At 33.3% G+C, this 27,284-nt stretch overlaps 1 protein-coding gene across 48 annotated transcripts in view; it reads left to right on the plus strand.

The window, feature by feature from the left end:
* The window catches only part of LOC102695388 (protein tyrosine phosphatase receptor type D), a 650,800-nt gene that overhangs the window by 213,460 nt on the left and 410,056 nt on the right, over positions 1–27,284 (plus strand). For all 48 annotated transcript variants that reach the window (XM_069192221.1, XM_015345576.2, XM_069192240.1 and 45 more), the window contains one exon: positions 22,623–22,667. The gene's annotated coding sequence lies outside the window, so the exon portion shown is untranslated. The remainder of the gene's footprint in view (positions 1–22,622; positions 22,668–27,284) is intronic.

Consider the following 27,284-nt stretch of genomic DNA (forward strand, 5'->3'; position numbering starts at 1 on the left):
AGTTCCTATAAATCTTGTAATTTGAACTTATTCAGATTCTTTTGTAACCAACTGACAGCAGAATGGTAAGTTGGGGATAAACTCTTGAGAGATAAAATTGCAGTTCATTTCTTGGTCATGAGGCAGATAACATATATATAGTGATGAGTAATGGAATTGGCATCAACCAGCAGTACATTTCAGCTATTTAATGAAAGGGAAAATAAGATATGCAGTGAAAGTAATGTTGAATAAATTTTACTGAAATATGATTTCTTCAATATTGAGATGAAATAGTCACTATTCATGGAAATGTTTGTTAGTATTTGTAAAGTACAGTATAATCAATTTGTAAATCTTGTGTGGAGAGTGAGTCAAACACAGTTTACTCTATGTAAAGAAAGAAAATGAATAACTTTTGTTGTTTCAAGAAATAATATAAGGACACCTCCAACCTTTAGGAAAATTAGTAATCAATAAGCAGTGTTTGCTTTTGTGCTTCAAGAAGTTATGTTAAGAAATTAACATTGAAGTGCCAAATAAAAATGGAAGATGTAACTGGGTTTTCACACTGAAAAAAAGTTACAGATGAAAGAAAGACAAACATTGATGTAATTTTATGTTGTTTGTCATATTTCTAACATCTGTTTGTCAAAAGAAGCTCACTACATAAAAATACACTGTAGGATACTGTATATAAAGTATGTGCTGTTTAATTCATGATTCATAGTGAAAGACATCAATATCTTTTTACATCGATATATCATGGTGGTGTGAATTGTTTACCATACAGTCAAATTGCTGCTGTAATCAATGATTTAACTTTTTTGAAAGAACATAAAACTAGTTGCATGGTATATTTTTAATGTTATAGGTTATTTTGTGCGTTAGTGAGATAACTCCAAGTAGCTAGTTCACTGGCTAACTAAAAGCAGATCTGATATGGTGACAGCTGTAGGTGGAAAGCCTGACTACACTTAATTTAATTATATGTAATGCAGATATGGAGAAATACTGTATTTCTACTGTTGTTCATCATATATATATATAAAATAAGATACATTTTAATTCATAAAACATCCAATTAACATTCACTTAAATATCTTTACAGTATGTACAGTATGTGATTTAAATTTTGTCCAACATGTGAAGCATCCTGGGACAATCCCATCAGATATTGTATCTCTGAAAACTGCCACAAGATCCAGTTCCTTCTTGAAAAAGTGACTGCATTGGATATGGAGCTACAGAAAGTTTTAAAATGCCATGACATGGTTTTTCCAGTTCCTTTCACATTCATGGAGGTGTGCACCACAATTGTTAGAGAAGAAATATAAAACATTTAAAAAATAAAAAATAAACATTCAGATACAGTAACTCTGCTCTCAGGTGGACCAAGGAAATACCACAGCCTATCCTAACAATCCCAGCATAACAATATACTATTTTCAAACATTTGAGAATTGTGATCATAATGTCATACGCTTTGTACATATTTCACATTTCAAAACAAAAGTTTCCAATTTCTGAAAAGTAGACTATGAAACAATGAGACAGAGCTTAGTAGAAGCATTATTGAATATTAATTCTAAGAAGAAAGAAAGTACTTTATAGAATGATTAAAAAGGAGAACATTCAAGTTACAGTAAAGAAAAACAGTTTAATGAGATGTAAACACAACTTAAAAAGAGAAATGCTAAGAGACAGAAAGAAAAGAATGTTGTAGTGGAAAAACAATGAAGATTAAGTGTCATAAAAAGTGTAACGTACCATATTATAGTTAGACTTTACAGAAATATTTTACTTTTAGTTAATAAAAATAAAGTGCCATGTTTTAGAGAAAATGGAAATCTTAGGTGTTCAAAGTAATATTTATATTTAGCACACACATCAAATTACGAATGTAATCTAGTATTGATTCATATTAGACAGTCCAAGGTAACTATAATAAACACCCATTAATGGTAATGTTAAGTACACCGAAGACATGGCATCTTTTCCCTCAAAGCAACATCATTATCGTTATTGTAATTATAGAATATTCTTAAGAGCATTTTAATTTGAATCCAGCCTTTTGTATGATTAAATGTTATCACATGCTCTGTTTCTTAAACATCGACCCACAGATACCAAAATAAAATGTGGCAGATATTGAAAGGGAAACTTAAACTTCAAGTAGTCAGCTAAAAAAGAAACCCAATGGCATTAGTCTGAGTCTTCTGTAATCCGAACCTTGCACTTAAAATGAATCATAAAGACAACATCCACTATTGAGAGAGGAAACCATAAAATTATCTACAGTATGACCATAACACTATGCAGAAAGATCTGGGAAGTTCTTTGCCAAAGAGAAATTTCCCGAAAGCGTTTCTTGAAAGTGTATGATACAATGTTATGTGATGCAATATTTATGTGAAACCTTATATCAAATAATTTGACAGAATGAGCTTCAGTCACGCACAAAGGGTTGAATCTGAGACAAGCTGCAACTATTACCAAATGTGTAGCCCCAAGCACTGGAAAAGGTTACTTACAGTATACTTATCTGCTTTTAAATAAATAAAAATAGTTTTTCTAACAAGTAAGCCAAATGGTATTCAAAACCAAATGCAATGTGGAAATGTGGAATAAACATATTTAGTCTTGTTTATGCCACTAAAGTTCTTTGAAGTTTAAATAAATAACCAAAACAAATTAGCAAATAAAATGCTAGAAGGTAACATTTTAAAGAGTATATTATTTTATGAATTTTATAAAATGTTTTAGTTTGTCTTAGAGCCATTGTGATGCCCATGTTTAAGATTGATATATTTTTGATACATTATACCAGTAGAGCAGTATGCAGAGTTCTCATTAGTAGACAGCTCCAGGGTGAATGATTGCAAAGTATCTATGAAAAAAATAGACTCATGCATTTTCTAATTGAACAGCTGAAACATGGAAACTCTATTAAAAATAAATTACATATCCCTTGGGAAATACCTGCTAAAACTCCACTTGAGCAGCAATTAGGATTATGTAGCTTCTTTTTTTTTTAAACTAGGCAATAGAAATCCAAAAGTTGTACAGCATGCCAACCAGTATCTTTTATTACTTAATATGAAAACCTTCAGATGTTGTTACTAAGTATAAAATGGTTATTAACATAAACTTCTGTTCAGAGAACTTATTACACATTATATCAGTAATGTCCTGTCATACTTCTGGAAGGCTTGGGTAACTGACATTTGTTTAGAACTGTAGAAAACACCTGAAGAACTGTTAAATTGGTCCAATTAACCCAATAATTGTAACTTTTAAAATGATTTAAAAGAAACGAACCCATTGTTCCCCCAAGACTAAAACTGGATACCCCAGAGAATTCATTCATGCTGTTAGAAAAGTAATTAATTTCAAGAAAAGTGATTTCAGAATAATATTAACTCTTACAATTTAGACGTGTAAGTGGAAGCTCCTGGTAGTTATTTACTTTACTACACACTTTACTTAGGTAACTTAAAGACTCATAGCATTAAAAAAATCATTGTCATATGGAAGTGTGTCTGTCAATGAGTTTAAATATTATTTGGAAAATTGAAAGAGACTGTTTGGAGGGATTGGCAGGGTCTGAGAATGACTTTGAGCACACATGTGCAAACAAAATGTAGTGAAACAAGTTTGCCCTAAACCAATCAAGTATTGGAAGGTGGAATGTGCTAGTCAGCTGTGAGCCCCTAACTTGCCGTGTAGATTTTTTGCTATTGCCATTGGGCATTCGTTCATTATGACTGATGTAAAACAAAAGGCAGCGCGAGTGCAAATCTTTCAAATGGTGCAGCAGGATTTGATGAACCCACATGAGACATTTCTGTTTGGTTTTGGGGGATGGAGGTGAGGAAAACAGAAATCTGCAGCATCATCACCCACTCAAAGGAAGAGACATCTGCTAATAATACTGAACATTACTTGCATAATAATAATTGCCTTGTATAATGCTTTGCATAACTAGGGATCCTAAAGTGTTTTACATATAACAGGAGATGCATTTCATGCACTACTGAAGTGCAACACCCATCTGGGTGACAAATGACAGCACCACCAGCCTTCTACACCACAGATCAAGTGGAGAAGTAAGAAACTACATCAGCAATTGAATTAAGGGGAAATTAAGATTGAGGAAGCCTGTTGTAGAAATTTGACAGGGTATTATGGTAGAATGGCTATAGAACGAATGGGATACACTTCTGTGTGAAGGTATTTTTCCTGTAGCTGACATTGTGGAGGCCTGGAAAAGGGCTCTGTCAAGGGTGTGTGAAGGATACCGTCCATCTATGCAAAAAATATTGTTTTAATAGGGTTTAATATATTTGGGATGGAAGGAGCTGTAACGGAGATAACCGTGTATGGCAAACTCACTGATTCACACATGTTTTTGTGAGATTTATATATACAGTATGATATAGAAATTCCTGTAGGTGATTACTAGAACAGGTGATTGCAACAGCAGAGCTTTAAATGTGACCCAGCACTGAGACCCAGCAAGCACTGGAGAAGATGAAGCGTTCTTTAACCCAGCTGACAATGATTTTGGCATAGTTCAGTCCCATCTTGGTACTTGTGACAGCATCGCTGACCTGGTGGTAAAACAAATACATTCAGTATTGACAAGTATTAGTCAGTTGTATTAAGGCTTCAGAGACACATAGGTCATTGTATTGTAAAACAACAACACCACCCTTGTCTGCTGGTTTGATTACACATTTTGTTCTATACAGTATATTTACACACTCAAAAATACAATACAAATACAAAACAGACCATGTTTTTTTTTAGTGTATGTTTTTAAGATTCACTCATACTTTATGTTTAACAAGTATTTTTGTAATTGCCTTTCTATGTTCTAAATAATTATTTTTTAAATTACTGCTAAGTGAAAATCTGCAGAATGGGTCTACCCTGAGGATGATGCTGAGGAAATGTTTGCCTAGCATGACATTTTAAAAATGCAAACACTAATACACTTTGTGTCCGTCATTAAGATGTTGTCCTAACAAAAATATATTTTTTCATGTAATTAAAATTAGATCCCATATCTTGAAAAACCTGCATTTTATTTCTGAACTGTTTTAGCTTTAGCTTTTAAAGCAGTCCCATAGTCAGTGTTCTCATCTCCTTCAATACCACTAGGTAGTGCACTTGTGCTTTATGTCTTGTGATACAGACGGAAATGAAAAGTAAGCTCACACATCTTCACAGTTTATCTTTGCCAGTTTTCATTTATGAATATATATGTGATGTCACTTATAACTCCTGGCTGGTTTTCATGTTATTTTGTCTAGCTTTGTGGAACAAAATTATACCATTTGATTTAAGCTTAAAAGATGTGTTCTTCATTACTGAGCAAAATCATATCTGCACAAAATCATTTCTGCATATGCATCCATGTTCATTACACAGTTTAAATGCTATCAAACACCTTGCAAATAAAAATGCATGTACTTGTTTGCACAATGCCCAAGGTGAAAAATACACATGGATCTTAAGATGATGCTCTTTGAAATAAGTATAATATGTGCTAAATGGGATTATACTCTGTGTATTTTTTTTTTACCCTTTTGTAAGTACTTTAGATCTTTTACAGTGAGTTTCCAAACCTAGCATTGACAATAAAAAAAAACATTTGAAACAACACTGAATATCTTTTAAGTGCTTGCACCACAACTGTCAAAATGAGTAAGGAGCTGTGTTAGCGTGCATTAGCTGCAAAAAATACAACCTCTCCAATGTTAAGCCTTCTTCATTATGACAGGTGACATCTGATGAAGGCTTAAAAACCATCAGCTTAGACTTTATTTACTAAATAAAAAAAGTACCAGGAGAAAGATCCCTCTAATAAAACCTGAAGTTCTTTGTAAAGTTTAATCATCTTCAAGACTGTGTCTGTCATAAGATAATGGCTAATTGTGAAATTATTTCAGTCAGTTACTGTCTGTATGTGAAAACTCTAAAACTACAACTTTTGAAGTTAGAGATATACTATGTAGATATACATACAGTATAATTGCCTTGGAGGTATCTTGAGAAATTAAAAACTGTTTTTCTTGATAGGAAACCCTGCTTTAACATTCTTGAAACATATATATATACACAAATGTATAGTTTCTTAAGAAAACATCCAGGAAAACAAGACTTAATATGCTATTTTGATTTTCTTTAAATTTCTGAATTGTAATTCCATAAAGATGGTTCAGAGTTATAAATATGCAGTTTCTTACACCTTGTTTATCAGAAAAAATAGAAAAAATTCACAACGCTATGGAGGTATTCTTCTCTTAACTATGTGTATACTGCATACTACAAATGAAGGATTTTTAATAAATTATGTGTCCTAGTGAAATAAAAAATATAAAACAATACACTGTATCAACAATATTTTGATTTGGTACTGGTAAAAATTGTTATATACACTGTAGTGTCATATATTTAATCATTTTAAATGGGTTATTTGTTATTAGAATTAAATAAACAGTACGTGCCAGGAAAATGTATTCATTGCAAATGAAAACTACAATGCCTTTCTCCTTCTGTACAATATTTTTCAAGTTAGCTGACATATCCACTAGATGGTGCTGTGATTCACTTCATAATTCTTAAGGATCTTGGCTGTTTCTTATCATGTTGCTTGTTTCTGAATTTTCTGAAGTTTGTCTCTAGCACAAACAACTCAATTTTCTCTCCTTTTTACCCTTCTCTTTAATCTCTCTCTTTATCTATGGTTCAAAAGCAGGGCTTTTAAACTGTTATTTTCAAAACTTTAAATTAAATGTGTGTGATATAATTTTCCATTTTTAAAAAAATGAATGGTGGCAAGTTAGTGATCAAGTTAAACAAAGTGTTATGGTGCACAAGCAATTGAAAACCATAATTTTCAGTCTTCCAATGAATTTTAACCTACATTTCACTGATGATTTAATTGAAATTACCACAAATAAAAATAATCTGGAAGTGATTCTGATAAATTCGACTGAATTTGAAATTATAGTTTTGAACTGAACAAAACCATACACTGTGCTTTGCTGTTGAAATACAAAATAAAATGTTTATACTTTTTAAATAACATTTTCTGCAAAATACGTTTATGTTTTAAAAGATCATTATCTATTTCTATACATAGAATATTATGCAGTTATTGAACTGTATGAACAAAATATGCAGTTCTTAGTACTGAGAAACATACACTTATGTTCTCAAGTCTTCAAATAAGTTATAAATTTAGGCTGTACAGATCCAGTCGTTCACATTACGCAAGGTACGCTGTGTTAAAATCGGTGGGCATGGTGCAATATACCGCATGTTAATTGAAATATGATAATAGTATCCGGAAGCACCTTGTAAAACCGCCAGGTGGAGCTAATAAAGCTTAACGTCTCATGTACAGCATTTGAGCTGTCTCCAGGTTTTGAGTCCCGGTCACTGCTGAAGGACAATCTTTTTCCAATTAAGAATTTAAGTTGTATTCTCTTTAGACTTTTAATAATTTTCAACTGTGTATTACATCATGTTAATCATTAAACATTAAAAAGTCGGTATATTTTCCAAAAGCAAGATTGCTCAGTTGGACTAAAGTACACAACCTTCCACCCACATCATAAATATTTTAATTATGCATAAATATTTTATGCATCAAAGTCTTTAACTTGGTAACTTACATGGGTTCTGGTTTTAACATGGTTGTTCTAACATTATTAAGCTTATATAAAGTTACTTCATAAAAAGTTATAACGTTTTATCCCTTTCTAAGAATAGGTAGTAAGAACACCATTTGCTGTTATTGTAAAAAGATAAATGTTGTAGTGATTTAACATCACTTGATAGAGGTTCTGTTCCATTACCAAGACTAATGGTCTTTTATCCGTGGTTTATTAAAAAAATAAACTTTGCCATTTGAAATAAACACCTGAATACATTTTGTCCTATTAATTATTTTTATTTTTGTATAATATGCAGTTCTTCTCGATACATTCACTTAAGACATTTTTGATTATATTTACTGGCAGTCTAGCTTCTTATTCTTAAAACTAGATGTACCGTTACTGCTAAAACAACTGCAATATTAGATTCTTAGAATATAATTAGATTTGTTTCCTCATTAAGTTTCTAGTGGGCTCATACCGTTATAAACACTTTCCTTTTAACTTAATAAAATCACCAAATAAACAGATCCCTTTGAATAGTAGTATAGGTATGTTTTGACTGTGCAGATTAATGAATATCAATACAATGAAAGAATACAAAAACAACATATTTGTAAGATATTGTACATGTTCTGCATCTGTGGGGAAGTGTAGTAAACAACCATGTATTATAAAACTATATTCCTCTATTATTGTGCAGAATTGATTCGCTCATTAAACCTCTCCAGAGATCTCTATCATATCTCCTTGCCATAAAAGCTTCTTGCTAGTCAATATCTATTGGCAGATGCATTGTGAGGTGTTCAGGTGACCATGATGCAATTTTTGAGTGACCTTCAGCAAAGCAGTTTGTTAACGCCATCAAATGCTGGGGAGACACAAATTGTGTTTTGTTTGACTACAGTTTTGGCAAGTATTTAAATCTTCTTAGATTAGACTTCTCATCTATTATTCATTTAATTGTACATTTGTGTCTATACCTCTTACGTAATGGTGTCTGGCAGCAGTAAGGAGGGAAAGTACTTTTCTAAAATAATAAGCGTCCTGCTGTGTGTTTGGTTTTAAATCTGTCTAATTCTAGATTTAGTTTTCACTTGTGATGATTTTAAAGTTGATTGCCTTAGTGAAATTGTACTCTTTAGAAAAAAAGATAAAGTAATGTAAGAAGTTGAATTCTATTCATGAAAAACATGTTTATTTTCTGTCAGAGAGATAAGATATCTTGTTCATTTTCATTTTGTATGATTGTATAAATAATCATAACTAATTAAATGTTGCTACTTGTGTGTATTTTTAGAAAACACAATGCCTAGAATAAAAAAATATCTTGACTTATCCTAAGATAAGATCTTTCATTAAATGGCAGATTTAACTATTTTGTATTTCCCCCAATGGTCTGTATCTTTACCTAAGCTAGAATTTATGCAACATTAATCAATAGAAATTGTGATTTTGTCTCTTGGTTAACCATTAAATATAGCCATTATGCTAAGTATAAATATAGTGTGATTTCACTAAAGGTCCCTTTTGCTTTGTATACTTTTGCTTTGAATAAAAATAGGACTTTGATCATTTAAAAAAGTGTATAATCTTCCGTTGATCACTTAGCCTTAAAGAAAGCTAAAACAATTTAATCTGTGTTCTTGATTAACTAATTTATCAGATGCATGTACAGTAGATGACTATTGATATACTCATGAATGTACCCTGCTTATTGCCCACAAAATAATTCTTCAGTTAAAAAAAACAGGTTTGTTTCAAGACCAACATCACCAGCAGGTGGCAATATTGCAGCCTCTTTGTGCCATATCCCTGATGCTGTGCCTGGGTTAAACTGATGTTTCTTTTAAACTATATTTTAATTCAGATTATTACCACCTTGAAGAATAAAGTAGTTTATTATTTGAGATGTCTTCTTTCCTTGGTTGGGGAATTACAAGTGACTGAAAGAATTAACTTTTTATTTACAACAGTAATGAAGTAAGAGGCCTATTTGTTAACGCGAGAGAACTCATGCAAGATTAATGCTTTCCTCAGGAAGTTTTTACATTGTATGCAGACTCCTTTAAATTCAAACTCGTGTTGAACGCCATCACCCTCACCATCTGTCTGTTCACCCAGCCATGCATTTGCTAGTCCATTGGTATTTCAGGTTAAACTCATTTAAAATCTCTCTTTTTCTCATTGTCCTCCTTGGTCTGGTGGCCCTCTTGTCTTCATGAAATGAACATTAAATGAATGACATTTTTTACTTTCTTTTTTTTCACAAAGGTTTGGTTATTTCTCAAAGCACTACTTGAAAACATACAGTATATCAAACTTCTGTCAAGCAAGCTGTACAGGGTTTTTTAATCATGCACTTATCACACTATCACAAAAAACAAGAGAACGTGATGGTGTTCAGTAGCCAACGTTATAATCTACATCAGGAATCTGGATGTTCATGACTAAGAGGAAATATTGATCATTGAAATTTTTTAAGCTGATGTACAGTAACAGATAGCATGGTGGTGCAGTAGTTCGCATTGCTGCCTTATTATAGGTTTCTTTGCATTAGGTACTCTATCTACAGTACAGCAGTTGTGCGATCACCATTATACTATTTGTGAAAATATTTTCGTCAGGTTAATTTTATTAAAAGAATCAAATATTAATTAAACATTCAACCCAGTACTGTAATGAAAAACAATAACTGCCTGTCCAAATTGCCTGCCGTGTCTCACCAGTTGTGGGGAACTGTCACAATAAATGAAAACGCAATAGTTTAAGACACATAAAACCCAATGGGCTAACTGTGGGCAAAATGCCCAAAAATGGCAGAATTTGATTCAATTGCTATAATGTGGGCAGTTTGGGAGCACAGCATACAGCATACAGGGTACAAGTAGAGAAAGTGAATGCAAATACAAGTTATTCATGAGGTCAGGTTTTTTCTGGCACCCAGTGCAGTTAATCATTTTGCATAACAATAATGTGTTACGGGTACCCCTCCAGCATCACAATATCAAGTAGCTGTTGTGTAACAGTATTTGTTAATCCAAAAGTTTTTTTGCATGTACTGTTCTGTGTTTCCTTCAAAAATGACAACCTTTTAAAGCCTGTTTTGGCTGCGTTAATGACAGGAACTATGAACCCTTTAAAACCCTTTTCAAACAGTTTGTTTCAATTTGATTTACGTTTGGCATTAAGCTGTACATAATGAATGTCTATGAGGTGGTACAGGAAAAAAAAAAACAACAGCTCCACTGACATTGATTAATAATTATAACAGGGCCTCTACTGTATATTGGTCTCACAAGACCTGGCTGATATACTGTAGGCCTAGAAAGATACATGCATTAGACAACTGGCAGAAAATAATATACACGATAGAAATTTGTCAGGGAGTCGCTTAGATTCACAACTACTGTATATAAGGACAGTATTTTTCTTATTGTACTTAATAATTGAATAAATTATACACTTATTTTATTAAAAAATATTAATAAAAACTCTAGTTTATATGATGGTCAAAACATATACAATATATTGTCGTGGAACCTGTTTTCATTCAGTGTTTTACCCTGAGTAAACTGCAGTAACTGTTCCACAAGCATATGACTCCAGTTATAGAGAAATGTCTAAGCCAGTAAAAAAAAAAGAACTCCCATCCTTTGAAATGCAAGAAAATACAGTGAAAACTAAATGTGGGAAAAATCTGGTATGAGGTTTCTTATTAAGCTAAAACGTCAAAATCATTAGAAGCTGAAATATGGATTCAGTGATTCATGTAAGCAACAGAAATCATAAAAGTGAAGAAGATGTTTGCTGTTTCTCTCCTTTTTTGTCCTCACCAAACCTTGAAATATCTCCCATATTTTTTTTCCTCTAGCCCCAATGTATATAGAGTTTTAGCTTCGGTTGACCTACAATGTACAGTAGGTTAAAGTGCTTATTTTAGGGTGTACAAAAAGTTTACATGATTACAGAAATAATTGTAAAAAGTAATTATAAGAAATAAACATCTTGGCAATGTGTCTGTCTTAATCTGTTTTAAAAGGAATGTAACCATGGTCCACTTACTGTAACTTCTTTAAAACCTTCTGTGGATGAGACTGTCTTGATGTCAGAATAAAATGTTTATTTCATGAGGCCACAAAGTCTCCAGTTTGAACATCAGTTCTCAGTTCTCTTTTATACTGTATATGTTTCACAAAATTTTCAGCTCATCATCTTTTGGTTTCTTTCAGTGTACAGTATAGTGAGTTATTTTTATACATCATAAAGTAAACTACTCCTTTTGACATGCATATACAGTACAAGTTTGATGAACAGTATCTGATATTTATGGTTCTTTTTGATTTCTGCTCGGTTATCGAGTCTGTTAGCAGGTACATTGTGTTCCATTATCTAAAATTGCTCTTTATTTTATTAAAAACTATTAGTTTATTATACTCTAATTATTAGTATAAAATGCCTTTTACAACATTTGGAGGAAAAAACAGCTTTTAAACCAATTTTAAAAGATGCTCTTGACATTGATGAAGTTACTATCAAAATGACCCCTCTTGTTCTTTTATGTTCTCATGATAGTGTTAACATGAATTACAATGCTTATCACCTTATAGAGTATGTGTACTTTTTAATTTCCATTTACTTCCTTAAATCCAGGTCAGCTGCATGATATCAGCCCATTCGTGTCTCACTGACCTGATATGTAGTTTTCTTGATAATACTCTCAGACCTATTGGTAAATCACCCTCATACTGTATGTCAAGGGCTCTAAACATTTTCTTCAAATACTGGACAATTTTAAAAAGAGCACTATTGTGAAAATCTCATTCCATTTATAATGAACAATAAATGCTTATACACTTTCCAAACACTGAAGGTTTGAATGCACTAAAATTGTTCCTCAGTAAATGGACAAAGGAAATGATATACATGTATTCTCACCTTGAATTTATTTTATTTTAACAGAAAGCTTTACACTCAAGTCAGAGATGTCAACATTGGAACTTAAATGGGGCCATCACTTACCTACCTTTTTGTATGGCCTGTTGAACACTTTTACAGCAATAGGAAGGCAACTCACCTACTGTAGGCTGTACCACAGATACATCATCATCGGTATCATTGATATTTCCAGAAACTCAGTAAAGACCTACAATATGTAAACCTTTCATTTAATCTCAAGCAGATTTCCACCCAGATTTGAAATATACACGGAACATTTCATGATCCAGCCAAGAGTATACTATATCATTCTTAGGCATTTTCTTGCATGACTTGCGAAAGTGCAACCAACCGCATATTGAAGAAACCAAAAGATGATTAGATGACTGCTTTGCGGAACACATACAAAGTATTCAAATTAATACCAGTTGCCTGTCACTTCAATAGCAATGCTCAGATTGCTGAAGACATCACCATCTGTGGTGTGAGTAAGTGTTATACAAATAATCCTCACAAACAAAAGAAGTGAGAATTGATCTTCAAACTGGAAGCTCAAGCAAACATGTAACTTCATGCAGTAAACATTTCATTCTGACACCATGGCAGCATCATCTACAGATGTTTTAAATGAGTATGTCTACTGACCCTTAGTTACATTTTTTTTCTAACCAGTCAAAGGACTGTGCCAAATGTGCTGTAACAAATATTATTTGATCATTTGAACCTTCTGCACAACATAAAGCTTATTTTTTTCTGTTATTTTAAATGTGGCTGTGCTAAATGTGAAAACATTAGCACCTAAGCACAAACCTGTGGAGCTTGGTCATAGTCAAGACTCATCTTCCCAAGAGATTCTTATTCCTTTTGCACTACATTCACACATCTTACAGCATGCAAATCATTTTATAAAGATGAGCTAAGATAAGGCTGGCAATGGTAACCAATGCAGTATATGCAGTAGACGTTCGAAAGTAGTATTATAATGAACCAATTTACAATTCTTATATAGCAAATGGATACAAAAATGGTACAGAAGAGCTGCAGAAAAAATATAATTGCTGTAAAAGTGAGCACATGTTCTAAAAATGGATATTATTATTACTAATAATACTGGTGATAATAGTGCATCTTTTAATAATTTTAAGACTTACAAATGTTGATTAACATTCAGATATAATGGCAATATAGCAAGTAAATGATAAGCTCTCTTCACTATTTTTCCTGAAGCCTGTTCAGAAAAATATAATGTCAGACACACAGCATCATCTAAATAATTAAACAATAATTGGGGATGTCTTTTCCATTCCTAAACAATGATAGATTCCAGTTGCCAAAACATCTGTGATAGAGTAAGTTGTAGTAATCAGTGCTTTATTTATCCCAGATGTGTTCAATAAGTGCCATGTTGGATGACAAAATGAAGCAGAGAATCACTGGGTTGACCTTATCATGGAAATATTGCATTGCACTCCAACTTTGAGTTGCCCTGTTGGAAAGCATATAAAACTTGATACATTTGAAAATACACTATATAATGTAAAATGAAGGAAGTGTCAGTGAACTACTGTAGACTGTATTTCAACATTTTCACCAAAGACCATAAGAAATACTACTGCCCCATTAAGCATAAAGTACTGTAGCATATGTGGGCTCAACAGAAAAGACAGTTATTCTTATGAGTTATAAATGCAAATTGATCAGAGCAGAGGATGTTAGTAAAACAGTCCTGCAACAATGATGTTATCACTGGTTAAGCTTAAATGCAGTTAGTAAGAATTTTGATTTATTCACCATTCTGTAAAAACCTGACACAGCACATACAATGATCTTAGCAAGATCAAATTTTCAGAATTGCATATCTAAAATACATCTCCTACAACAAAATGCACAACAAAACTCACTGAACATAGACACGCAACACTATTTGAAAGCTGTCCAGCAGGAACATGAAGTAGGGAAGTACATTGTGCTAAATATCTCTGCCTGTGAACCAGTTTGTGCTAGTCCTGTTTATCCATCCATTTTCTAACTGCTTCTTCACCATACAGCTGTGTGAAAACAAGTAATGCCTCGATCTAAGGAAAATTCTGAGGGCCACGGAAAAAAGTTATTGATGCTCCTCAGTACTGAAAGGGTTACAAAAATATTTATTTAATTTCTAAGCGGTTCCACGAATCCACTGTCAGACAGAGTCTACAAATGGACAAAGTGTAAGACCACAGTCACTCTACCCAGGAACTGAGCTTTCATACTGTATATATGAAAATCCTAAAGGGTTCACAAACACTTTCTCAACACCATACAGTATGTGTATACAATATGTATGTGTCATATTCAGATTTGTTTGTGTTACTTAGTATACAAAAATAAGTTATTGCTAACATCTGAATTGTTATTTTATTTTAATTTTGTCAGAAACTGACACAGATAACATGATTAGAAAATGAAGAGCAAGATGGAGAGGAAAATAAGTGAGTTTTGATGCAGATCATGTGGCATAGGAAATGGAGTATAAACCTTCACCTTGTTGGTTGACCTTTAATAAATTTGTCTTATCCAATATGAATGCAAATAACAATGCCTTTTTTGTGACATTTTTATGGTTATCGCTCTATCCAAGCCTAAATGTGCTGATGTTACAGTGCTAATGGATTCAGAGGTAACCTATGGCTTCAGTCTTGGTCAGCTGCCTTCAGAGTCACTTGTGTATGCATTGAGCTGATAAGTACTGCGGTTCATTTTCCTCTTGGCCGAGCACAGTAAAAAACTCCAGGGTAATAATTGCTTTAGCCTGAGACGAGGACGGCTAAATATGCTTGATTGCTTTCTAAGCTTCAATGCTGTGTAATGAAATATGGCTGCTCAAGGAAGGAACTATGAGATGGCTTTCTTGTCTTTTTTTTGGCATTGTTGCACTGAATCCCTTAAAGCATATTTTTTTTTATTTTACATTATCTTGGTATTAATGTTATAATTAAAGGTCAAATCCTGGTCTAATTATGGATTCCTCACCACATCAAAAAGACAGTTCCTAATATTCAAAGTGTCACACTTTTTTTAAATTTTAATTTGTGCATTCATTAGTATGGACAGGATATATCAGTAGGAAAATAATAAGCACTCTCAGCTATATGCACTCTTGTATCAATTTGTAGTCAAGGGCGCAATTTGTCTCGCCTTCCATCCTCCCTCACACATTTTATCTATTGAAATGACTTAAATAATCAAAAGCCAAAGTTTATGAGAGTTATTTATTTGTGAGTGTGGCAGTAATATAAAATATAGGTATTGTAAACAGTCTAATGAAAATTTCTTCTTGACAAAACTGACAGTTCTAAATGTGTTTAGAAAATGTAGTTATTTATTTTGGCCCTGTGAACAGGTCATCCAGTAAATTTATCTGCTCAGACTTTGGTGTAAATCTTATAAACTGAAGGATGTGGGTTTGAATACAGTCTGAATCACTTTGCTAAGCATTATCAGAAACTCCCAGGGATGTTGGATTTCAGATGAGGCTGAATGCACTGGAATTGGCTTAGGTAGTAGTGGTTGCCAACCCTGCTGCTATTGGATTTTGATGACTGCTGGATTTTGTTCTATTTGAGTTCCTAATGGCAGGTCAACTTGTTGAAATATATTATACTGTAAACAGAAGCATAGATTTATAATTAGTATCAACCCTATACAGGTTCAGAATGATCAGATCCAGCTTTCTGAAATTTGTTGTGTTCTACTATTTGGAATTTTGATACATTTGTAAATATTACATTTTAATTATATAAAGGTAAGGTTGTAGGAATATGGAAGAAGCTACACAGCCATGCCTGGATGAGAACCTTGTTTCAATTTGCTGCTAACTACCAAACAGGCAAGATAAGATTAACTATAATTAAACATAAGCTTTGGCATGGTGGTAAAGTGGTTAGCATTGTATTCAATAAAAGTAAAGTGTAGGCCCTGTATTCAATTCCTTGGGTGCTGTTTGCATGGAGTTTGTTATGTTATGTTCTCTCTGGGTTTGTGTGGGTTTCTCCCAAGTGCTCCTATTTCTTCACATAGTCCAAACACATGCTGTTAAGTAAACTAGCTTTTGGGACAACTGGTGTTGGTGTGAGTATGAGTGTGTGTTTGTATCTGTGTGTGCCCTGTCTGACCGGAGTCCCACCCAGAGTATATCCTTCCTTTCACCCGTTGCTTACCGGGATAGACCCCGGTTGCCCTGCGGATGAAGCAGTTTGAAAATGGATGGATAATAATAACTTAAAAAAAATCTATATTTTTTTATGTTCATATAGCATAGTTGACCCAAGAACTGAACATAATGTGAATGCTACTTACCATGCTGTGATTGTGTTCACTGAAATATGTACTGTAAGTGCCCTGCAGATGTATCAGGGGGTTGCATGGTAAGATGAAGCATAATTACTTATGTAATGAGAAGAAATTTGAAGTAATATAGAAAGTAGTTAATGAATGTAAATATTCCATAAGTATTGGTATTTCTTTGTCTTAGTTTCAGAAAAAAATAATACAAAATCTGTCTAACCTTTGGTAAAGGAAATACAGATATGATATTCTGTAGCTGTACCAATACCTGTGATTCAGAACCTCTCTCCTACAGGTGTGTTAGCTGAAATATAACCAATTGGACCTTTGCAGAAAAAAAGGAACACTAATTGTGGGAGTCTCTGATTGTCATTCCTTCTTGTTTCTGTGTAATAAATTGATTGCCAATTAAGAGCTATTTTGGCAAAAGTAAGGCACCAAAATCTTAATAAATAAGGAGAAAGAGGGCAAAGATCTGTATACTGAAGTTGCTGGAGCAATACAGTTGAAGTAGGGTATTTTGAGTTCAGAAACAGGTAAAGAAAAGAGGAAATAAGAAAACAGAAAGGCACTGTAACAGCACAAGTGATTAACAGTTCAGTTGGATGGAAAGGTGGATGGTTCAATTATTCCAGCCAACCTTTGTATTGTTATTTTAGAAAAGCCTACTTGCCTTGTGTCTAGCAAAACTCTGTTAAGCCCATTTTCTTTATAGAATTTTCTTTTAAGAATTATAGAAAAGAAATGAGGATCATAAAAAGACCAGTGGTAGCTTTGTCTTACTGTACATAGGCCAAAGGGATTCCATCACAACAGATTTTCATTGCAACATTTATTTTCCTTATGAAAGCTTCACTTCTCTGCATGTGTATGACAAAGAAAGGAAAATGTGAATTCTCATAGCCAGGCTCAGAATTCAAACAATAAGGTTGTCTGGTGCAGGTACAGTAAGTGGGTTGACTGAGACCCATATGAGTCTGAGTCATTGTGTTCTGCCAAGTACAAATCATGAAATCAACTTGATGTGCCTTAGAGAGCCAGAAAACATCCAGTTGTTTAATCAACAAATGGAACTGGTGATTTACCATGTAGGAAAAGTCTTAATTTTGGCAATGAACATTCTGAACAACCTGTGAAATGACAATGAAAGTGTTAAAAAATACTGTACATTTATTGCTTTTGTAGCCAATTGATTAATTTAGATAACAGAATGCCTTTAAGTACAATAGGAAGAAGTAAGAAACTTTTGATCAGAAAGTTTGTTGTTATTATTATTAAACTGAACCACATGCACAAATGTGTTTTTTGTGTAATTGAATATACGGTATGTGGGTTTTGGCCCAATTAATTTAAGAGACAGTGTATTTATGACTGAGAATATGAAGCATTTTTTTTACAAAAGTGTGAGTGTGCAGAATAACCCTGCCAGATACTGTACATTGAAGCATGCTAAGGAAAAGCTGAGGTCCTCTGACATAAATTAGCAACTAGTAACCAAGCAGGCAAGATGGATCTGAATCACATCCTCTTTTTTGTCACGTTTGGTTAGGTTTGTTTTTACCAGAAAGCAGATTTTGCTTGTTTTGGCGCAGTGAAATTTGGGAAGAAAAAAACAACAACTGTATAATTATTGTACAAAGATGGTATTCAAAGTACGAATCAGCTACATAGTATGAATATATACAGTTCAGGAATAATAATAAGTGTTGATGGTGATAAATTAAGCCAATTGGCTTGAAATCTTATATACTGTAGGGCTTCTGTAGGCAAGATACGTTGGCTGGTCCAGATACTAAATTCTTTGTCAGCAGAGGCTCAAAGTATAATAACATATTAAGACTGCCCTGTTTCTCCCACACCTAAAGAAGGCTCCACGGCCGAAACGTTGTGTTCTCTTTCTTCTTTTTTTCAGCATGGAATAAACCTATTACTTGTATAATTAGATATATAGTATATTAGCTCAGTATAGAAATTACGTTAAATTAAGAGTTCATCTGGAATGTGCAGTATTCAGTTAATCCCTAAAACAGTGGGAATGCCCACATAAGCTGTATGCTATTACTGTATCTTATATTCTTGACTGAACATATCTGTAAAACACTGAGGAGTCCAAGGGAATCTATGACTTGTATTAATATTTTATTATATTTTCCAAATATTTTTTATATAATTCTAGCATGCATCCAAATTAGCAAAATGTTTATCACACATTTTGAAGCAACAACCCACAGCACATTTCTTCGTGTTGGTTCAATAAGTGCCTAATCATTTACACCAACATTAGTCTACAGGCGTATATGGGCATAGCAGCATCTGGTAATGTATTTAGCAGGAAATAGCCTGAGAAAAATCTTTCATCCCACTAATTCTTGAATAACACATAACTCTAATTTGCTGTGCTGCTTTAAGGAAAACACAGAGCTTGCTATTGTCATTAATTTTCACAAATCTAAACAATATTCTGCAAAATCATTTTATTGCTGTGAAATTAGACTTTTTGGCATATCAAAATCTCACTTGGTTTCCTTGGAAAAGACTCTATAGTGTGTGCTGGCACAACTTAGCTAATCTTTGGTTTGAACTGCAATGTGTGAAGTGTTCCAAGAAAGTAAAGGTAAAGTAGATGGATTTCTTTACCCAAACATTGAGGGCTTGCAAAATGGTCATGAGCTTAAATAGGTCATTTAAATGGCACTGGGGGTGCTTTAAAGATGTTAGCATTATGACATTCCCATTTTTTCTATTATCCTAAGAGCTTATTTTTAATTCAGATTGAGAACAAAATTGACATAAGGATTTATAGCACAATTCCTTTAAGAAGATACGTTTGTTTTTATGTTTGTTATTGTTTCTGAGTGTATTTGTGGTATAAGGGTTGTTCTTTATCATCTCTTATGAATTGACCTTCATTTCATGTTAAGTTAGATTTTCATTATTAATGTATACAGTATCTGTGTTACATACAGTATGACTGTTAATACTGTAACATTTGTGTAAACTTTAGAAACTGAAACCACAGACTCACTATACATATTAAAATATCTTCACAGCATCAGTCACCAGATGTTACATTTTGTATTGCTAATCAAAAGCACATGAAATTAAATCAATAAAAAGAAATGTATAATGAGCATCAAGCAATATAAAATTTGCTTTCTATTGAACTAAGTTGCAGTAGAAGGCTTAAATTGCAGTAGGTTTAAAACTCATAAAATGGTACTGTATGTACTGAAAATATCTGAATTCATGTAATAACTTAAAAGACTGAATCAATTTTAAATGATCGAGCATTTCATTTCCATTATATTGTGAACACACTTCATCATGATCTAATCAATTTGAGAAAAAAAGAAGTAATTTACTTTTTGTATGAAGAAAATGGTGTCAGATTGAGGACTAGAAAGGTTTTCAATAGAATCAATCCTTGTAAGAATTCAAGCATATTTATGTGTAGAATACTGACTGAAAGTCAGAGGTAGCAAAAATGTTTGGTATGAGAAGAAGGGATTTCTAAAGAGGAATATTTTATTTTTTATGATCCAATTCTTAACTTAAACATAATGCAAATTATCTTAAATTTAACATAGGATTCAGCGAGGGAAGAAACCTTATATTTCCTGTTTTGAAAACACATTAGAACTAGGATGGGCATTGTTGAAACTAAAGTAATATCCATTGTCCAGATGAGGGTCAGTGTACAATATCAACCCTCACAATTCAAAACTAAATCCAGAGTGTAGTATGTAAAATTGTATCATACACATGATTTTCAGGGGCATCACAGTTACTTATTTATCATTAGTTTATGCACAGTTCACTAAAGCTTTTTGCATGTATATTTAAATCGTTTCAAATATTAAGCTGTGAGTTCGATCATGGTTAGATGGTCAGATCTATCTTTGTATAAAGCAGAATCTTTGAACAGAAAGTTCTCAAGCACCTTCACATTAAACAAAAAGTGTCAAACTTAATTCACTGACCACCCTGTGGCAATTTTAGTTTCAAGATATGAGATAAATGTACAATCAAGAAATGTATGTACCAATGTAAAAATGTACAAATGAAAATTGTCCAGTATGGAAAGAAATGTTATTTTAAGTGATATCACAATATTTGGAGTAATATTCTTTACTTTTGATTGTCTACCTTAGTAAAGGTTGTCAAATCAATTTTATCTCTTAACATAGTAAATGCAAAATACTGTACAACTGGATGACAGGTCCATGGATATCACCTTATATACTGTATATACATTTATAAATATCACAACAATTTGGTACATTTTGTGATTAAGGTGCTATTTAGGTAACTTCTCAAGTAGTGCTGAAGAACTATCTTAAATGAGCTGCTATACACAAAGTCTTCAAAGAGTTTTAGTATTCAAAGAACTGTATATGAGTAGAGAAGTTTATTGCCATATGTACAGTACACGTACTGTACATTGGAATTCTCAATCGCGCTGATCTCTCAGGACACACGCATTGCAACAGACAACACAACACCATGTAGACAACAGGAACAATAAATACAGTATGTTGTGGTTCAGATAATCCAAATACCGTAACTATTATAATATTATTATAAATGATAATAATTTAAAAAATTCACATTCAGGTTATATCTGTATTATCATACAGAACCCATATTCTTGTCTCATAAATTTACAAAAATGAAGTATGTTGAATGTCCCTGGTTTTAAATATAAAATATACTGTAGGTTATTATTGAACAGGAAATCTGACTTTTGTGTTTAGCTTGTCTGATGTTAGTCTTACGTTCATTGTAAATTAAACTGCGTATAGAAGTTTTCTTGTTGTTGACAAGCTTTGCTTCTGACAAGGATGAGGGAATTCTAAACAAATGCTAGGTTTGTGCTCAAAGAACAGCTGCCATTTGTCTTTGTAATCTTCGTTTAAAAAAAGGCAGAAGTGATGAGTAGAAATCCAAGGGGTTGCGGGTGGTAAGCAAGAAAATGAACGAGACATTCATAAGCATATGGTATAGATAAACACTGAGACTCATCAAGAATTGGTGAGATATTGCCATATGGCTGTACACCTACAGTATCTGCCTCATTCTGCAGGAATTGTGAAGTCAAACATTCCTGATATGAAAGTCTAAGTTTAATATATTGAGGGAATCCAGTGGCTGTTGTGTACATGTTAAATTAAGTCCCATAACCTGCTCAGTTCATAACGGAAAGAAACCTCCGAGCTAGTCTTCTCATGAGAAGGTCACTGTTGCTATGTAGGGGTCTCGACTTGTAGCCTAGCAATTTCAACACCTGTTCCTCTGCTATCAGCACATTTTGTTTCTGAAACAAGTGTTTTGTATTTACGGCACTGTTCATTACAGCTTGTCCTGTGCTGCTGTTCTAATTGTCATCATGAAACCCTCAACGTGAACCCTACACTTTAAAAGGCCGTTATGAATTTTATGAGCCCAACAAACTTGTCGAGGCGCCTGCTTTTCAGCTGCTCGCAATCATCTGCAGCCAGGTGTTCACTTCTGCTTATGACCTCTTTTATTTGCTGCTGATGGTGATTTAAAATGATTTCCTGCACTTTACGGTTGCTGTGGAGGTACACTAGCAATTAATTTGATAACATTCATTATGTAGAATGCTGTCCCATTTAAAATTAGAATCTGCTTTAGAAAAACTTGTTTCTAATTACGTCACTAAATATTACAAATTTATCTTTTTTTCAGTTCTCTTTCCTGAGACGACAACAACAGGATGAACCTTGGGGAAAGGTAAGGATTTCAACATATCAAAATACCATGGCTGTGTTGGAAATTCAAATAAAAACATCGTTCCGGATTTTACCGGAGACAGTATGGTCATTTCTTGTTTTCTGAAAGACATTCTGATACTAAAGTAAACCTAAGTCTGGTTTCTCCCTATGAAGAATGTGGCAAAAAGAAACAATATGCTTAAAGAAGATAAAGGCATTAACATGGAGAACAAACTTTTTAAGTTTTAAATTTGCATTGTGAATTTTAGTATAATATCTAGTTAAGGCCTTCTTGTTATAATTTACATTCTATTTGTTTGGATAAAGTCTGAGGCCATTTTTAAGCAGTCTGGCTGATAACTGATATTAGATCCAAATAATGAAAATCTAGAATCAAAATAAAATGTTATTTTTTTACATTATACCTGGTGAAGCATACCGGTATCATCCCATTTATATTGTACATCTGTCAAGAACGACAACAGAAAAGAACCACAGTTGAAGTGTTTTTAGAAGCCCCTTTTAAAGGACTTGAAATTATAATATAGGTACTTTTTCTGAATTCATTTTTATGTTATGCTCTACAACTTCAACAGTATAAAATACATTGTAAAAGAGAATCCTTCACAATCTGGCAATGAGTTTTGTCGAGAAAAGAAAAAAAAACGTACCTTAATTATTCATCAATGCAAAAATGTTTTATGGTTCTGCTTTGAAATACATTATTTCATTAAGGGTAAATGTAGTTTTGTTATTCATACTTATTCTTATAAGTAGGAATAAAAACATATGTACAACATTTTCTGCATCTGTAAAAACAGGAAAGAAAGGAAGAAACATTAGTGGCAGGGTCAAAATTATCATCTAATTTTGGCAGACTTGATTACAGCCTCTATAATAAGTAAATTATAAAGTAGCCTACAAGAAAAAGTAGAACAGGTGGTCACACAGACGTACAATATCTGCAGTTTTCTTGACTGAATGCACAGAAGGACCAAATCAATTAAATTCAGCCTTATGTTATTCTTTAAAGATTTATTTCTCAGATTTCTAAATGCCTACAGGAATGTGTCAATGAAAAATATTTTTCTTATATTTCTTTTTTATGTCCCTGTCATCTCTGTATTTCTGTTCTTGATGGCTTTACTTCCCTTAATTACAGAAAAGCTATCACTTTAATACAGTGCATACCTAGAACACCAATTTTCCAATGCACCTCTTTAAATGTACTGTATATAACAAGAATGTGAAACAAAGCAGTGCACTTCACATTTAGAAAATACTGCTTCGCTTTTACTATGACTGGGACTCCCCAAATGGCAGAGCACAGCCGGGTGATTCCTTCTGAGTGATGGGCTAGGATTAATGGGGTAATCCATAGAACTCTATTGTTCCACCTGTAGCCGGGTATTTGCTGCAGTTAGTCAGTCAGTGAGGAGTTCACACTCCTTTAATGCATTGTGGAGCAACATATTATTTAATAGAATTGTTGATGAGTGAGCAGGTTGGAGGAGAATGTCTCCCTCATTCTTCTGCATGAAGAGGAAGTGTCACTGTGAGATGAGATGCAAAGAAACAACTGGTGAATCCACACTGGGTGGGTTTACAACAGAAATGGAAAAAGCTAAAAAGATATACTGTAGCATCCGATCTATATAAAAAATATGAGCACTTAAATAATCTCTAGTCTTTAAAAAAAAAAACTGATTTTTGGTGACAGTCCCAGCAGGACTACCTAATGGTAATTTAGATAATATAGTCCAAGACTCATCTTATTTTTGACTAATTGAAATTAAACAGTTAGTTTAATAGTCCACCACATCCACTGAGCCTTTTGTTAAAGGATCATTTCAGCAACATGACTACTTAAGTGGGTTACAGACTGCCACAGTTGTTTTGTGAATGAATGCACTTACAGTTATTTTCCACTTGTGTCGACATATAATATTCTTGAATTTCTGCTTATCTTGAAAATGTCCTTTCAGAATAATGAACACCTGAGGTTCCCACATAATACCTTATGCTGTATTTAATCTGTATTCTTCAGCATTGTGACAAAAATCTGAAAAGATCTTATAATGTATAATTTTAACATCATGTAATTTATTTTAAATTAAGTACCCCTTATTATATATAAGCAAGCATTCTGGACATTCATATTCTGTGTGTTGTGAGAGAAGTGGGTAAGGTTTAGATTAGGGTTGGCCGGTGGGTTAACATGCTGTGCACTGCGATGAAACCCAAGGTGACTACAGAGGCTGCAATAAGCATCTTGAATGCTCTTGTGCATGACTCTTTTGTTTGATTTTCTAACCACTAAAAAGGGAGAACAAAGTTGGGAAATGTCAAGAACTTGTCTGTCCTGTGTCACAGTACCTCCACACTATCACTTTATGATTTAATGCACATATTAATATAGTTTATACTGATATCAATCCAGTTATTATCAAAACCTTAAATATATATAAATAAAACAAGAGAATGATTATTTGTATTGCATTTTATTTGCAATACAAATGTGAACTTCTGAAAACTATAAAAATATTATACCTCTTTTTCATCTGTTTTTAACTTGTTTTGAAATTGGGATATACTTTCGATTAAATTAACATGTACATTTACATGTTAATCTTCATTAGAATCATATTGATGTTATTGATAACCTTGGTTGAAAACAGCAGCATTTGGTACTTGTCTTTCTGTTTTTCCAATATGTATTTGCAAAAAGTATTTAGTAAACATGAAGGTACAACAGAAAAGCAAGAGCTGTCCTATGGTCTATTACTTCAAATTCAATAATTTATCAATTGTTCTGCCTTTTTTCTGTTGGCTGGGGGACTTACCGTGTCTGTATGTACTGTATAGCTATTAATAGTCTAAGTGTGTGCAGGAGGCAAAATAGCAACAGCAGTGGGAGCAAGGAGTCCAAGAGAGAATCTTATCTTCTATGCACAAGTCTTGCCTGGAGCCTCTGCACAAGCTTATGTTTGACTGAACAGAAGGCCAGGTGAAACGAACAATTCCAATTCAGAGTCAGAAAGCCTCTGAGATTTAATACAAAAATGCAGTTCATTTTGGCAGGGCAGTGCAGTCCCTTGTATATTGGCTCAGACTGATAGCTGGCAAAGAGTATTTGCAGAGCATTTAATGATATTTGCCCGTAGACTCTTTTGGAAGACAGCTTTTACTGAAAATCCAGTGTTCAGCAGGTGTTGCATAATCTCAGAGGCTTTCGTTTTATCATTTTATTGTGTCCCTAGAAAGAAGGTATTGTTGCGAGGCTTCCATACATGAAAAGGCTGCACAGGATTAAACAATTCATCTAAGGCCCCAGAAAAAAAGATTCAGAATTCAGTTAGCTAATTACAAAGTAAGCTTATTTGTTTGTTTTTAACTACAGTATATACATTTTTGTAATGATATACAGTATCTTATGGTTCTGTTGGAAAAATTATCATGCTACACTTTGTGGTCAATAAATAATAACTTGTTAATAATTACAATGACAATAGTTTAGCTTTAAAAGTACAAACAGGTACTTATACTTCTAGGCAATAAGTAAGAAATATTAGGCATCTTCTCAATTGTACCAACATTCTATGAAGACAACTATTATCAGTAAGCCATTTATTGTGATGAGGATCATAGAAAGCTGGAATCTATCCCAGCAGCACAGTGAGAATATGCAGTACATTTGCTCTCCTTCTATACAGGATGGTAGTCCAATGAAGTATAATGGAGAAATGGACAATATGTAGTGTTTTACAGAGATGGAAAGAAACCAGAGCACTGGGAAAAAGGCATCATGTAAATATGGGTAAAACTTGAAATGTCTTCCAGGCATACATGTATGAGGCTGAAATTCAACCCAGGACCCTAGAAGTTCAAAGCAACAGCACCTGTCCTGACACCCATGGGGTTCACTTGCTTCAGAGAAACAGATTACCTCCAATAGAACCTTTATATAAAATGTAGATCCTGTAGTACTTCATAATTGCTTAATTAAAACAAGAATTATTTGATCATCAACCAGACATTATGTGGTGATAGCGATATCTTGTGCTGTATTCTAAATGTCACCATGGTAACAGCTTTAGCCTTTGAGTTTTAGGGCAGGACAGTTTGACCTCAGAGATGTATTAGTTTGTTATTTTCACTTAACTGAGCTTGTTACCCACTTTTATGCACCCTCAAAATACTTTGTCATTTAAATCATATCATACTGCTCTTTGCTTTCATTTTGTTACAGCAAATTGTCTATGTTGTGAGCATCCTGAAGTGGTCAAGATATTAAGTCTATATTACTGTGTTAAGGTACAATGAGTAAAAGGCTATGAAAATAATCTGTGAATTATTAAGAATCATGAGAAACATTGTGACACTCATTGTCTGTCTAGTTTGTTTGAATTTCTTTCCTGCTGGAATTGAAATCATTTTGAGGAACAACATGATTATGAGGAATGATAGTGCTTACAAGTGGAGTTGGTGCCTCAGTGGAGTTGACAGTCATGTTGATAAGTTGCTGCAATAGCAGCATGAAGTTAAAACACTGAAGCAGGCATCTTTGACTGTGAATATTAATTGATTTAAAGAAGAAGAATGACAGTGGAGCTCCTGAGTGGGACCACCAGCAAAT

The sequence above is a fragment of the Lepisosteus oculatus genome, chromosome 1 (genome assembly GCF_040954835.1).
Source record: "Lepisosteus oculatus isolate fLepOcu1 chromosome 1, fLepOcu1.hap2, whole genome shotgun sequence".
Taxonomy (NCBI): domain Eukaryota; kingdom Metazoa; phylum Chordata; class Actinopteri; order Semionotiformes; family Lepisosteidae; genus Lepisosteus; species Lepisosteus oculatus.